Source organism: Oculina patagonica, chromosome 2 (genome assembly GCF_052425735.1).
Source record: "Oculina patagonica isolate OP01 chromosome 2, crgOcupat, whole genome shotgun sequence".
NCBI lineage: Eukaryota > Metazoa > Cnidaria > Anthozoa > Scleractinia > Oculinidae > Oculina > Oculina patagonica.
In genome coordinates this window covers 5,595,901-5,610,654 of record NC_135759.1, presented here as the reverse complement: position 1 = coordinate 5,610,654, position 14,754 = coordinate 5,595,901, and the positions used below count along the sequence as shown (strand labels likewise).

The window sequence follows — 14,754 nt, the reverse complement described above, 5'->3', positions numbered from 1 at the left end:
TTTCATTTCTCGATGCAGTGTGATACCTTCTAACTTCAACCTTTGGACGGAAACTCTTTTTCAGCTACGGAATTATCCACAAAAATGGGAACTAAATGTTTTTAATCCGACCTTTTTACCTACTGTAAAATATATGAAGTTTATCATCGTGGTTACAGAATATTTACTTATTCTCCACATATTGATAGTTTGTAGGTTGAACGATGGTAACTTGTTTGGCCGTCTATTAATAACCGGTTGTCGGTCGGTCGGCTACTTAATGGTTAATCGTTCGGCCAGGTTGGCTAGTTATTAATTTGATCGGTAATTTTTAGCTGCTTCGAGAAACATTGTCCTACAGAAGTGTTGGGTTAGTTGTTTAGTTGGTTGTGCTTAATAACCCGGTTGAAAGTAGTTTTTAATCAGACTGATCGACCAGTTTTGAGTGAAAAGGGTTGGAAAAGTGTTCTATCAGTAAATTGTAATAAAATGTCTCAACAGAGTTTGATGCCACTTGACCAACCAATCCAAGTAAAAACATTTTTTCCCAACTTAACCGAAAGTAAAAAAGCTAATCATATAGAGCATACCTTACTATGAAACGAAGTGCGCAATATTGAAATAACATTGGCTTTGTGGTGTTCCTTTATCAGAATTTGCTGACCAACTAAACAACGTCATGAACACGTCCTCGAAAGCTAACCACAGTGTTACTGGTCACGTGATAGCATCTGAGACGTCTGTCGGAAGTTCACTTCAGTGCATGCAATATTGTACAAATTTGGCGAATGACCAATGTAAACCATTTAACTACCAAGAGCTGACCGGGACATGCCAGTTGAACAACGACACAGGAATACAAGAAATTGATGAAATGAAGATAATAGAGGGATACAACCACTATTACGTTCCCAAAAGTGAAATGATTAGTTTGCCATAGAGACAAAACTGCCAGGCAAAAGGCAATGGAGGCTTGATAAGGATAGACTTATGATAACAAAGACTGTATTATCTTTAAGAGGTTAGCACTGTTAGCAGGGCTTTTTGGTTTTATTTTAGGGAAAAATAACGAGAACTTCACTATAAAATAGCAGTTCAAAAGGAAATGAGTAACAGAAATCAATTTTTTTTCTTTATAGTCATTGTGGTAGCCGTTCTAGGTGCATGAGAGAATATAGATTGCGGGAAATGCTAAATGTTTAGATTATGCTGTAAATATATAACTCTAGGAAAAATACTCCTTTCTTTTTATGGCGAAGAATTCATTCCAATTTCCTATCACGGTTATCTGGTTCAACTGAATAGTCGTTTCTGTAAGCCATTTCAGTTTTCCGGTCCTTTGTATAGAAACGGACTTGTTTCATAATATGCAATCAATAAAGGTGTGTCTATCAAATTTTGTCTATCTGCAGTACATGCACTATTCGGTTTTGGTCGCGTTTTATGTTTGTTGTGCTTTAATTTTCGTGTCCTCCTTAATATAGTGCCATCCTTTTAGCTGGCGTTAACCTCGGTCGAAGAGGGTGATTTGGTGGAAAATTTACAAAAAAAGAACTCTTAAGATCATGTTTCTCAATGAAACGAGATAAACCCCAACCAAGTTAGTACAATATCTTATATAAAAATGTCTAGTTTGAGAGATGAGGCGGGAGAAGAAGGAAGGGAGCTTGCAGAGGCCGGGAAACAACTGAAATTACACGCTAGGCTTAATTTTCCTGTTTTGGTGGTGTCAGCCTGAGAAAACGTTCTTAAATGTACAAAAGTTCTGGAAAAATTTCAAAGTTGTTTTATACATGTTTTCTATTTTCTTAACCAAAGAAATTGTACATAATTTGTAGCCAAGAGGAGTCGTTGCGTATTTGCCGAGAGTTTCGAAAGTTACAACATTTTGTTATTCATTTCTAAATTATTATTACAAAGGTGTAAGGGTGTAGTGTTTTGGTAGCTCGATATAAAAAAACGATTGGAGAAAATACCCTCAGTTTGGATATGTTCATAGCATGTTCTTAAAATTTTAGTTACTTCCAACCTCCACTTCGCTATGCAAAAGAGGTTCTTAGGGACGGACCATTATTTTCTTGGAGGGGGGAGGGATGAAAAATTTTCCTCTGCAAACTTTTTTTTTAGTATATGCACCTCTGCAAACATTTTTTTCGAAATTCTAACTATTTTTTGTGATACATATCGTGTTTGCAAACAATTTATTTTGTCTTTCTAGGCCGTGCAAACAATTTTTTACAATATTTTTCATCCCCCCCCCCCCTACAAAAAATAATGGTCCGTCCCTTATTAACAGAAAATGGTGCTAAAATGGTTCACTCCAGTGCAAAGAACTACTAGTTTGTCAGCTTTTGAAATTCTTTCAAGTAATTTGTTAGGACTCGTTGACTTATCCCGTTTATAACACCTTTAAGTGTTAATACTTGAAAGTATTATGCAAATCACCCCCCCTCCCCCCACGACGATGTGATTGCCATATGAAATGGTAGACATGCCCGTCGGAAAAGTTAACTTAAACAAAACTCCTAACTGATACCAACCTGGAAGTTGCTGTTTAACTCCTAAAAGAGACCATTTTTTTTGCCTGATCTGTGGAAACCGCCAACACAGTTCGAAGGCGCTTTTTATTTCTTCATGTGTAACCCTTAACGAGAACTTGTCGGCTATAAATATTAGCATTCTGTCCTGAACACCCTAAGTGAGACCAAACCCCGTAATTAACACCTCTAAGCGAGACTACAAACATCCCAGTCCATTTCATATGGGGGGTACATACTAGTTATGCAACTCTTTCGAGTGGTATACTATGGAATATCCCACGAGTCACTTGTATTTTCTCGGTATACACACGAGCCTTAAGGCGAGCGTGTATGCCAAGAAAATACAAGTGACAAGTGGGATATTCCATAGTATATCACAACAAAGTGTTGTGTATTAATACTCTTTATAAATTCTGACGCTGACTTATTTGAGCGTAAACAACGCTCATAATGTACTCAAGACGTTTCGACCGAGAATCTTCGGTCTTCTTCGGTTGTTATCATGGCATAAAAAACGGCTTTTTAACGGTTTCACATTTGTACGCGTGCGCGAGTGACTAATACAAATACACGCAAACGCTGCGCGAGACTATGAACATTATGTAAGTGACTTATATACATCAGGGATGTCTATGTGTTCATTTTCCGCATTCTGGTCCCTCTGCGAATGCCACGCTTCTAGGAAAAGCCTCTTGTGGTAATCGCCTGCCTTGTCCACCACCGCTGCATGATTGAAATCCATATCATGGCCAAACGTGTTCGCGTGTTGCGCGATCTTAGAGTTTTTGTCGCAAACACGGACTGCTCTTTGATGTTCTTTACTTCGAGTAGCTAACGCTCTGTCCGTTTGTCCATAATAGGTAAAATTGCAGTCAAGGCAGTTAACTCTGTAAACTACACATCTAGACTGGAATGCTGTGAGTTTGTCTTTCGGTCTGGGGAAGCGTGTGCGTAACGTGTTAAGTGGTTTAAAGCCAACTTTGACCCCGTTGTTGCGTACAACTTTTGAGATTCTTTCAGTTACGCCTTTCACGTAGGGTAGAACAACAAACGATGTTGCGGCATCATTTGGAGTGTCGCTGCTGTCTGAGACACGACGATTAGCTTTGCGATGAGAATCACAACTCTTGATAAACCGCATTGGATAGTTATTGTTCATCAAGACTTTAACCACATGCTCCTTTTCTTTGCGTTTCCCTGCGCTTGTTGATGGGATATTTTCCGCTCTCTCAAGGAGTGTATTCACCACTGATCTCTTGTGTTGAGTTGGGTGATGCGAGTTGAAATCTAGATATTTGTCAGTGTGCGTTGGCTTTCGGTAGACGTTAACCTGTATGCGCCCGTTCACTCTAGTTGTTGCGGTGTCTAAAAATGAAAGGCCGTCGTCACCTTCGACCTCGCTAGTGAATTGTATGTGCGGGTTAACAGAGTTAAGGTGGTCATGAAACTCTTGCACATACTCCTTTTTTAGGCATACGTGGCTGTCATCGACATACCTGTACCACCATCGTGGAGGATGCGGGGCTGTTGAAATCGCTCGGTCTTCTACAAACTCCATCACTAGATTGGCTATGGTTGCACTAACAGGCGAACCCATAGCGCAGCCAAATGTTTGGTGATAATGTTCTTGCTCATAGGTGAAAAAACTGTTCCTCAAAACGAACTCTAGCAACCTCATGATATTGCAATTGCTCACGGAAATGTTCGTGCGTTCCGTTAGAGTTATATCACGCTCCAATCTATCGCGAGTAACTTGTAGGGCCAACTCTACTGGGATTGAGGTAAACAGAGAAACAACATTGAAAGATACCATGACATCATCCTCTGTAATCACTTGGTTTTTTATCTTCTGGGCAAACGCGGTGCTATTTCTCACTGAGTGCAAGGACTGGACTTTATTCCTGATAACAGATGATTAATCACCAAGTCCAGTCCTTGCATTCAGGACCGTGATAAAACTCAAATGGAACCCAAATTATATCACCACCTTCACAGCACTGATGCAACCCCTGCAACCTTCTATGGCCTTCCTAAGATCCACAAGGCCCACATACCTCTTCGTCCAATCACCAGCTGTATTAATGCACCAACATACAATTTGTCAAAGCATTTGGTTTCTATCTTATCCCCTCTGCTGGAGGAGAGATACTCAGTGAGAAATAGCACCGCGTTTGCCCAGAAGATAAAAAACCAAGTGATTACAGAGGCTGATGTCATGGTATCTTTCGATGTTGTTTCTCTGTTTACCTCAATCCCAGTAGAGTTGGCCCTACAAGTTACTCGCGATAGATTGGAGCGTGATATAACTCTAACGGAACGCACGAACATTTCCGTGAGCAATATCATGAGGTTGCTAGAGTTCGTTTTGAGGAACAGTTTTTTCACCTATGAGCAAGAACATTATCACCAAACATTTGGCTGCGCTATGGGTTCGCCTGTTAGTGCAACCATAGCCAATCTAGTGATGGAGTTTGTAGAAGACCGAGCGATTTCAACAGCCCCGCATCCTCCACGATGGTGGTACAGGTATGTCGATGACAGCCACGTATGCCTAAAAAAGGAGTATGTGCAAGAGTTTCATGACCACCTTAACTCTGTTAACCCGCACATACAATTCACTAGCGAGGTCGAAGGTGACGACGGCCTTTCATTTTTAGACACCGCAACAACTAGAGTGAACGGGCGCATACAGGTTAACGTCTACCGAAAGCCAACGCACACTGACAAATATCTAGATTTCAACTCGCATCGCCCAACTCAACACAAGAGATCAGTGGTGAATACACTCCTTGAGAGAGCGGAAAATATCCCATCAACAAGCGCAGGGAAACGCAAAGAAAAGGAGCATGTGGTTAAAGTCTTGATGAACAATAACTATCCAATGCGGTTTATCAAGAGTTGTGATTCTCATCGCAAAGCTAATCGTCGTGTCTCAGACAGCAGCGACACTCCAAATGATGCCGCAACATCGTTTGTTGTTCTACCCTACGTGAAAGGCGTAACTGAAAGAATCTCAAAAGTTGTACGCAACAACGGGGTCAAAGTTGGCTTTAAACCACTTAACACGTTACGCACACGCTTCCCCAGACCGAAAGACAAACTCACAGCATTCCAGTCTAGATGTGTAGTTTACAGAGTTAACTGCCTTGACTGCAATTTTACCTATTATGGACAAACGGACAGAGCGTTAGCTACTCGAATTAAAGAACATCAAAGAGCAGTCCGTGTTTGCGACAAAAACTCTAAGATCGCGCAACACGCGAACACGTTTGGCCATGATATGGATTTCAATCATGCAGCGGTGGTGGACAAGGCAGGCGATTACCACAAGAGGCTTTTCCTAGAAGCGTGGCATTCGCAGAGGGACCAGAATGCGGGAAATGAACACATAGACATCCCTGATGTATATAAGTCACTTACATAATGTTCATAGTCTCGCGCAGCGTTTGCGTGTATTTGTATTAGTCACTCGCGCACGCGTACAAATGTGAAACCGTTAAAAAGCCGTTTTTTATGCCATGATAACAACCGAAGAAGACCGAAGATTCTCGGTCGAAACGTCTTGAGTACATTATGAGCGTTGTTTACGCTCAAATAAGTCAGCGTCAGAATTTATAAAGAGTATTAATGTCAACTCCTGACTGTAATTTTGGTATTTTTCGTTTAATTACTTCACGACATGGTTCACATGTTACAAAGATCGCAAGAGACTTGGAACGGAAATCTTTGAACATCGTCAAACACAAAGAACATTTAACATTTAATCACACGCTAAAAGGAGCGGGAATCCTTCCAAAGAGCCTCAAGTTCAACCCCCCGATCAAGTGCAGGGAAGGTTTCAAAATCGCAAGAAAGGCTGGTTGGAACTATTTGAGACTGCGTATTCAAAAAGCACACCACAGAATTAAACTTCTCGACGAACAGTGTGCCGACTGCAAACGTAAGTTATCTTCTATAATTTCGCAAGATTATTCTGACTCACTGCTTAAGGTGATTGACCATAACTTTAGTACGTTTAGAGCTAGAATTAAGGCTAGACATTGCCAGAAACTAACGGACATAGGAGCTTTCGAAACACGCGATGACTACGTTGACAAGGATCGTTGGGTGATAAACTTGTCTGACCGTCAACTCAGTACCCACGAAACCAGAGCACTTCAAAACCCTTCAAAACGGACTAAATTTCGCTACAACTCCAAGATCTGTCCCAACGTCCAACTTCATAGCAAACATTGAAACGGGAATTTATAACCTTCCCCAAAGCTCTAAAGCGACTATACGTGCATCTGTGGTCAACATCTTAAAAAACAGTAAACCTGAGGCAGTTTCTAACATCTCGAAGCAACAACTTGCTGCAGTAAGGAACCTAAAACAGGATCCTTCTGTTACCATCGTTCCAGCAGATAAAGGCAGATCCGTTGTTGTTATGAACACGGTAGATTACAAAGAAAAGATCGCCACTTTGTTAAATGATACCAACACGTACGAGAAGATTACCGACAAACGCAGGAACCCCACGTCACGAGTCGAAAAGGACCTTAATCATCTGTTATCAGGAATAAAGTCCAGTCCTTGCATTCAGGACCGTGATAAAACTCAAATGGAACCCAAATTATATCACCACCTTCACAGCACTGATGCAACCCCTGCAACCTTCTATGGCCTTCCTAAGATCCACAAGGCCAACATACCTCTTCGTCCAATCACCAGCTGTATTAATGCACCAACATACAATTTGTCAAAGCATTTGGTTTCTATCTTATCCCCTCTGCTGGAGGAGAGATACTCAGTGAGAAATAGCACCGCGTTTGCCCAGAAGATAAAAAACCAAGTGATTACAGAGGATGATGTCATGGTATCTTTCGATGTTGTTTCTCTGTTTACCTCAATCCCAGTAGAGTTGGCCCTACAAGTTACTCGCGATAGATTGGAGCGTGATATAACTCTAACGGAACGCACGAACATTTCCGTGAGCAATATCATGAGGTTGCTAGAGTTCGTTTTGAGGAACAGTTTTTTCACCTATGAGCAAGAACATTATCACCAAACATTTGGCTGCGCTATGGGTTCGCCTGTTAGTGCAACCATAGCCAATCTAGTGATGGAGTTTGTAGAAGACCGAGCGATTTCAACAGCCCCGCATCCTCCACGATGGTGGTACAGGTATGTCGATGACAGCCACGTATGCCTAAAAAAGGAGTATGTGCAAGAGTTTCATGACCACCTTAACTCTGTTAACCCGCACATACAATTCACTAGCGAGGTCGAAGGTGACGACGGCCTTTCATTTTTAGACACCGCAACAACTAGAGTGAACGGGCGCATACAGGTTAACGTCTACCGAAAGCCAACGCACACTGACAAATATCTAGATTTCAACTCGCATCACCCAACTCAACACAAGAGATCAGTGGTGAATACACTCCTTGAGAGAGCGGAAAATATCCCATCAACAAGCGCAGGGAAACGCAAAGAAAAGGAGCATGTGGTTAAAGTCTTGATGAACAATAACTATCCAATGCGGTTTATCAAGAGTTGTGATTCTCATCGCAAAGCTAATCGTCGTGTCTCAGACAGCAGCGACACTCCAAATGATGCCGCAACATCGTTTGTTGTTCTACCCTACGTGAAAGGCGTAACTGAAAGAATCTCAAAAGTTGTACGCAACAACGGGGTCAAAGTTGGCTTTAAACCACTTAACACGTTACGCACACGCTTCCCCAGACCGAAAGACAAACTCACAGCATTCCAGTCTAGATGTGTAGTTTACAGAGTTAACTGCCTTGACTGCAATTTTACCTATTATGGACAAACGGACAGAGCGTTAGCTACTCGAATTAAAGAACATCAAAGAGCAGTCCGTGTTTGCGACAAAAACTCTAAGATCGCGCAACACGCGAACACGTTTGGCCATGATATGGATTTCAATCATGCTGCGGTGGTGGACAAGGCAGGCGATTACCACAAGAGGCTTTTCCTAGAAGCGTGGCATTCGCAGAGGGACCAGAATGCGGAAAATGAACACATAGACATCCCTGATGTATATAAGTCACTTACATAATGTTCATAGTCTCGCGCAGCGTTTGCGTGTATTTGTATTAGTCACTCGCGCACGCGTACAAATGTGAAACCGTTAAAAAGCCGTTTTTTATGCCATGATAACAACCGAAGAAGACCGAAGATTCTCGGTCGAAACGTCTTGAGTACATTATGAGCGTTGTTTACGCTCAAATAAGTCAGCGTCAGAATTTATAAAGAGTATTAATGTCAACTCCTGACTGTAATTTTGGTAAAGTGTTGTGTAATTATTTTATACCATACCATAGAAAATACGCTTACTAAATTTCGTCGAGAATACAGTCGCAGCGCACTATGGGAAGGTTGGGTTGAATACCGTCGAATAAATAACGGCTTTCCTGTATTCTGATTGGCTGTATTTTCTATGGCATGGTATAAATCGCAGTATACTTAACAAATAAAGAAGCCTCGACTGTGCTCTGTTCTGTTGTAAAGCACGCAGGAAGAGGCTAGAGCACGAAAGAAGTGTAGGGTAAAACGCGAGCCGAAGGCGAGTGTATCTCCCTACTTCTTGAGTGCTCTAGTCGCTTCCTAAGTGCTTTACAACAGAACAGAGCACAGTCGAGGCTTCTTTATTTGTTTTATAATTAAGAAATTCATTAATTTCCCCACGAATTCGCGCAATTATTTTCAAAACAAACTTTTTTCAAGCGAATAGAAGTGGCGTCAGCGTACATCTGTACTCTGATAAAGTACGCAACAATTAGCCAATCACAAAACTTGTTAGAATGGTTAAAATAATTTGATTGGTTGAATAAGACAACAGCTGTCAACTGCTGCCAAACCATCAAGTTTGAAACCATCAAAGTTCAGAAATCCACAAGTTGAAAACGTCAAGTGGAAGCCGAATTTTAACACGAGTCCTTGAAGTTCTTAGGACTTTTAGTACAACAAAGGATAGAAAAGTAGACTGTTCAATGAAAACCGGCTAAATTCTGGCCCATGAATTATCATTTTGAATCATTTTGTTAACTTGACAACTAGAAAAACAAACTGCTCAAAACTTGTGGCTGGTACTTCACAAAATGCAGCCGTGCGCGGCGTGTTTCGCAAATCATTTACAACCATCGGATTCAAGGGAAAAATTAGAGTCGGCTGCTGTGATTGCTGTGGCCTTCCATTCATTGCATTGTTAAGGATATAGGAACAGGATTGTCTTCCTAAATTGCATTGGAGGTTTTTAATTTCTGGACGTTTGCTTCTGGATGACAGGTAAACTTGTGTTCGATGTTTTCTTTGTTTCCGTGCTTGCTCATTTTTTTGAAACTTTGCAGCAGCTTGTTTGAAGCTTAAAATTCAACCCCTTTTGCAATAAAAATTCCTCGGTTTAGGGGTGAATTGTTTAGGTGTCTCTCGATAGCGTTGCGAAATCCAAAAAGCGATGATCTCGAGTAAAGTTCACCGTCTTTTGTTCGAGCTTCGGCGTAGAATTTACCGAGGTTGTTGTCTAGCTTCTTTGTTGGTCAATTTGTGAAGGATTTTGGCAATTTTTCTTTCACGGCACCAAGCTGTTTTGAAAACGCCAGAAAAAATTATTCAGTCTGTGATAAGTCTGCGTTGTGTGTGTATTCGCTAGCTAATTTAGTTTTCTGTTTTTTGAATTGCTGTTTGTTTGTTGCACGAAAATGTAGCTGTGCGTGTTTTGTATAAAATTCCGTACTTTAAATAATGTAAAACTCATATTCAAAACTCAGATAGCCCATTTTGTACTATCTTGCGTGTTTTTCGTTTCTGCTTTCGTTATAATGTCTTCAATTTCGGCCTTGAGTTGTTTACAAATCTTTGGTTGGTTGTTTGTTGTTGTTAAGCTTACTTTCCGGCTCGGTGTTTTTTTCCGTAACTTTCCGTAATTTTACTTTCTATCGCCGTGCAATTTGTGCTGTTAGGAACAGGACGTTTAAAATTAACTGACGCTAAAAGCTCGTTTTCATGCTCGTTTTTCAGGTCAAAGAAGATGTCAAGGTCAAAAGAAAACCCGAGAGAGACTTTCGGGAATAGTGGTCGGTCATATTGGGTCGATAGCGTGTAATTTCCTCCGTACATCTGGATTCTGATAAAGTACACTGTTTCAGCCAATCAGAGCGCGCGTTATATGAAATGTTAATTATAATTAGCTGTATAAATGGTAAACAGCTGCTTTGAAATCCCAATTTATTTGCCATCCCTTGCAATACGGTTAAGTTACAAAAAAGCCTTCAGTTGATGCATGTGGCACAAAGATAGATACAGTTAATAAAATGGCCATTTAGTCATTTCATTTTTTAACGTAATTGGTTTTCCGATTTGAAACGATTTCTCAATGGCTTCGACAACATGAAAAGATCCAAGAGCATCGTCTTTGGAGACGAAAAGTATTTTCTTTCTTTTTTGGCAATTCTAAATGTTTATGCAAGTCTTTCAAATTTTGTTTAATGTGTCTTTTAAGACAGTCTACATGGCTTTCCTTACGCCTGAAATAAATGTAGTTTCCTTGCAATTTATTCAAAACAGATAGCACTTTTTATTGAACAAATGTTTAGAACGTTATTCTTATTTTTAGAACATTATACTTGTAATTTTACATTTTTACCTTTTTAACTTGATTTTTAACCTTGTAATTAGCTTTATTTGAGGACATCCCTGAAAACCACGTCATGTGACGGGAGCTTCCTCTTGAAAAGTTATTTCATTTTTATTTTTATTATTTTATTTTCCTCATAGATTTTAGCGTAGGTGCGTTGCACTGCTTGTTTAGTGGGAATTTTTGTACTTCTTGATTTTTGTCACTATCAATCGTGACGCAAATGTTACACGCAGAAAAATTATGCCTCGCAAAATATAGCCATACTTACTACATTATTACACTGTCACGTTAAACAGAACCACGTTTTGTTAAGGTGTAAGGTAAAAATGGTTTTTCAACTTTAACAAAGCTTTCACTTCGTAAACACCTGAATTATTGATAACAGTTTTATGACGTTTCTCACTACGAACTTCGAAAGAAACACGTTAAGGGATGATAAGTATGATTAATTTAAAAAGCGAACTTATCCTGGCTTGTTTCATTTCGCAAGGTTACCTAATTTTCAGTTTTAAGCTCATGAGTTAAAAGCGATTATGCCTTTTCATGACATTAGCGCAGTGAAGGCACTCCTGCACTTTGTCCTTTTGACAAAAGATTTTCGTGTTGTCATAAATTGCAAGGCATTAAGATTAATTAGCATTGCTATTCTAACTAAAATAAACAACGGTAATTTTCAATTTGCAGTTTGGTCAAACGGTGTCTTTTTTATGCTAAGCAGCTATTCAAAACGCCTACTCTATTATTCATTAGGTCCTGAAGTCAGTTGACACGAAACCACTTTCAAGGATGTAGCTTTTTCAAGTTTCTGACGTACCGTAAGTTAGTAAGCTGTGAGAATGGAACTGAACCAATTAATTTACATTTTCCTGCCGTTTCTGCTTCAAAAGGTTTGCATTCCTTTTTCTCAACTGCAATTTGCTGAAGCTTAATTTTTTTTCTCGACTCGGTTTGAATAACACTTTTTTGTCTTTTATCTTCACCTCTTTTTAGAAACATTTCGGTGTTTGGAGAGCTAGAGGTAAGCTTGAAGTCTTTTTTGGAAATAAAATTATTACCAGCCAGGAATAGGACAAAATTTTGTAAAGCGAGTAAGCCGATTGCCGACTAGCGCAAGATTAAAAATCAGTGGATAGTTTGAAAGAAAGATATCAAAGCTGCATAAAGTGAGATAACTTTGTAAATTAGAAAGATAAAGATAACATTAACCACCGAGCCTTTGTATCGAGGAGTTTTATCCCTTAAATACTAAAAACAAGGAATTTTCTTTTTAGAGCAACTTTCTAACGCCCTCAAATTTAATTATTTTATTTAGAAAATAAACGACTGGATATATAATACTTTTTGTATCATACTTGTTTTATCTCCACTTTCAAAACACGCTATACCACGCTATACTGTGTCTAATGTTTTGTCTCTTAAAAGGGCAGACGGAAAGTCAGTTCTCAAAAATTTGTGGGCATTGCCGAAAAAAAACCGATGTATGAACACTTTTTTAATTTTGGGAAGTTTGTTGAAGACAAAATTGAATATATCCCCAGTTGATGATTTGCTTTGTTATCTACACCTGTCCACTTTGTATTGTTTTGACATTTTAAGAAGGATTCAAATATCGGCCATCCTCACGAATATATGTAAATCTCCTAATTTAAAAATTTCTCTCTGATTATTTGGTAGCCTAAGTCACTTTTTAGTTTTGGTTCATCTCACACGATTTGATTTGCTGGCTCAATATCGTGAGGACAAAAATCGGCCCGAGTTATAAAATCCATTCCAATGCAATTTTTTTTTTTTTTTTTTTTTTGCAAATTGGCCTACTTTTTATCTGAACACTTATGTAACAAATTTGGTATGAGTCAGAAAGTATAAGCCGGCCTCAAGCATGAATTAAGTTTTCCAACAAGCGATATTAATACGAAATTATTAAATTCTCAACCTCGGATAACGCATTTCTAGCTTTCTCAAGGCCCTTTTACACAGGCGATTTTTGTCGCGCAACTCAATGCAATTTTTGTCGCGCCGAAGTTGCATCACGTCGCCGCCGCGATATCGCGGCGACTTCATGCAACTTCGGCACGATATCGTGGCAATAAAATCACCATAAAATCGCCACTAGTTTGCACGCTTGAAAACTAGCGGCAATAAAATCGCCGCGAGTCGCAGGAGTTTCTGTTCGAAACTTGATGAAACTTCGGCGCGACAAAAATTGCATTGAGTTGCGCGACAAAAATCGCCAGTGTAAACGGGCCTTCATTGGTTCACTGGATCACCGATACCAGCCATTATACGTACGTTTGACCTTATATGGAAAACGAGTGCGGTCAGTGCCGCTCAGCTTAACATTTTCCTACGGGAGAGCGAAAGTTCCATCAGAAAAATGGCTGAAAATAGCAAATTTGGCAAGTCTTATATACAAGAAATAATCGGCAGTGCCTTTCCTAAAACCACACAACTGAATACCAAATAAAATGCCATAGTTGACTGAACTACGCACAACAAAAGGATTGACCCGAAACGTTTAATTAAAAACACTTAAAATGTACAACAAGAGCGACTGAACGTTTTAAGGGCTTTTTTTAGGATTAAAAATTCGTAAAAAAATAATGGAGCAAGAAAAGAAAAATCTGAGACAACGTTTTTTTAGACCAATATATGTAAAACAAATTCCACATAATATTTTGGGCTCTGACGTAAATGTGTTTTCAAATAAACCTTATGTTGCGCAACATCATTATTGCAAACAAAATGCTGACGTTGCTTATTATGGACTATTTGATCAAAACAAAATCCAAAATTACAATCTTTATTCAAAAAGCTTTCAGAAAATATATACTCTATTAGGGTTACCATTGATTGTTTTCACACAATTTCACTTGGAACGAAAACGCCAATTTTCCTTCCGTAATACATTAATAAAACAATTATTCCATTCGCCGTTGTTGGATACGAGTGGTTAAAGTTAACTCGGCGCTTTCCTCGTTGCTATTACCCCCTCGTATCCAAAGCGGGCTCATTGAATAATTGTTAATTATTTCGAAATTACGAATGTCTTTAAAAATTAAATATTTTCGGGGAAATAGTTGTCTCTTTTACCTCTCTCATCTTTAAAATTTAAAGTTGCTCTTTGTTTCTCGGGATTTTTCTGAAGAAAAAACATCAGTACGCGATATTGACTTTTAGTTTCTTTATCTCCCTAAAGAAGGCCTGCTGTACTTGCTGAAACGTCGATTATAAAATCAATTTTAACCTTGGAAAAAAGGCAAGTTTCAATTTCTGGAAGTTTTGACATTGCGAAAGTCAATCGTACTGATAGGCAGTATATACGTTCTTTCGAGGTTTAAGGTATTTGGCGTGAAACTGGTAAAATAAGCCATGACCAAATTAAAACCGACTTGTGAAAATGAAAGACAACAGAGTAAACTAAATCGCTGTGCATTAATTCTTGGCATTCTTCAACTCTTTACTTTGTAAATAATTCGCTTTGGCAAAGCAGTGAGAGACACTCCGCAAAGTTTACGTGAAAGTAATTCGCAGGAAGTTACGAAAAAGTCAAAGTGTAACAGCTTCTCTATTCGCGGAACGTCATTCTAGACTGGG

General features: G+C 39.4%; 1 protein-coding gene across 1 annotated transcript in view; it reads left to right on the top strand.

Moving 5' to 3' along the window:
• The window catches only part of LOC144642118 (uncharacterized), a 42,822-nt gene that overhangs the window by 18,157 nt on the left and 9,911 nt on the right, over positions 1-14,754 (top strand). The window lies entirely within an intron of this gene.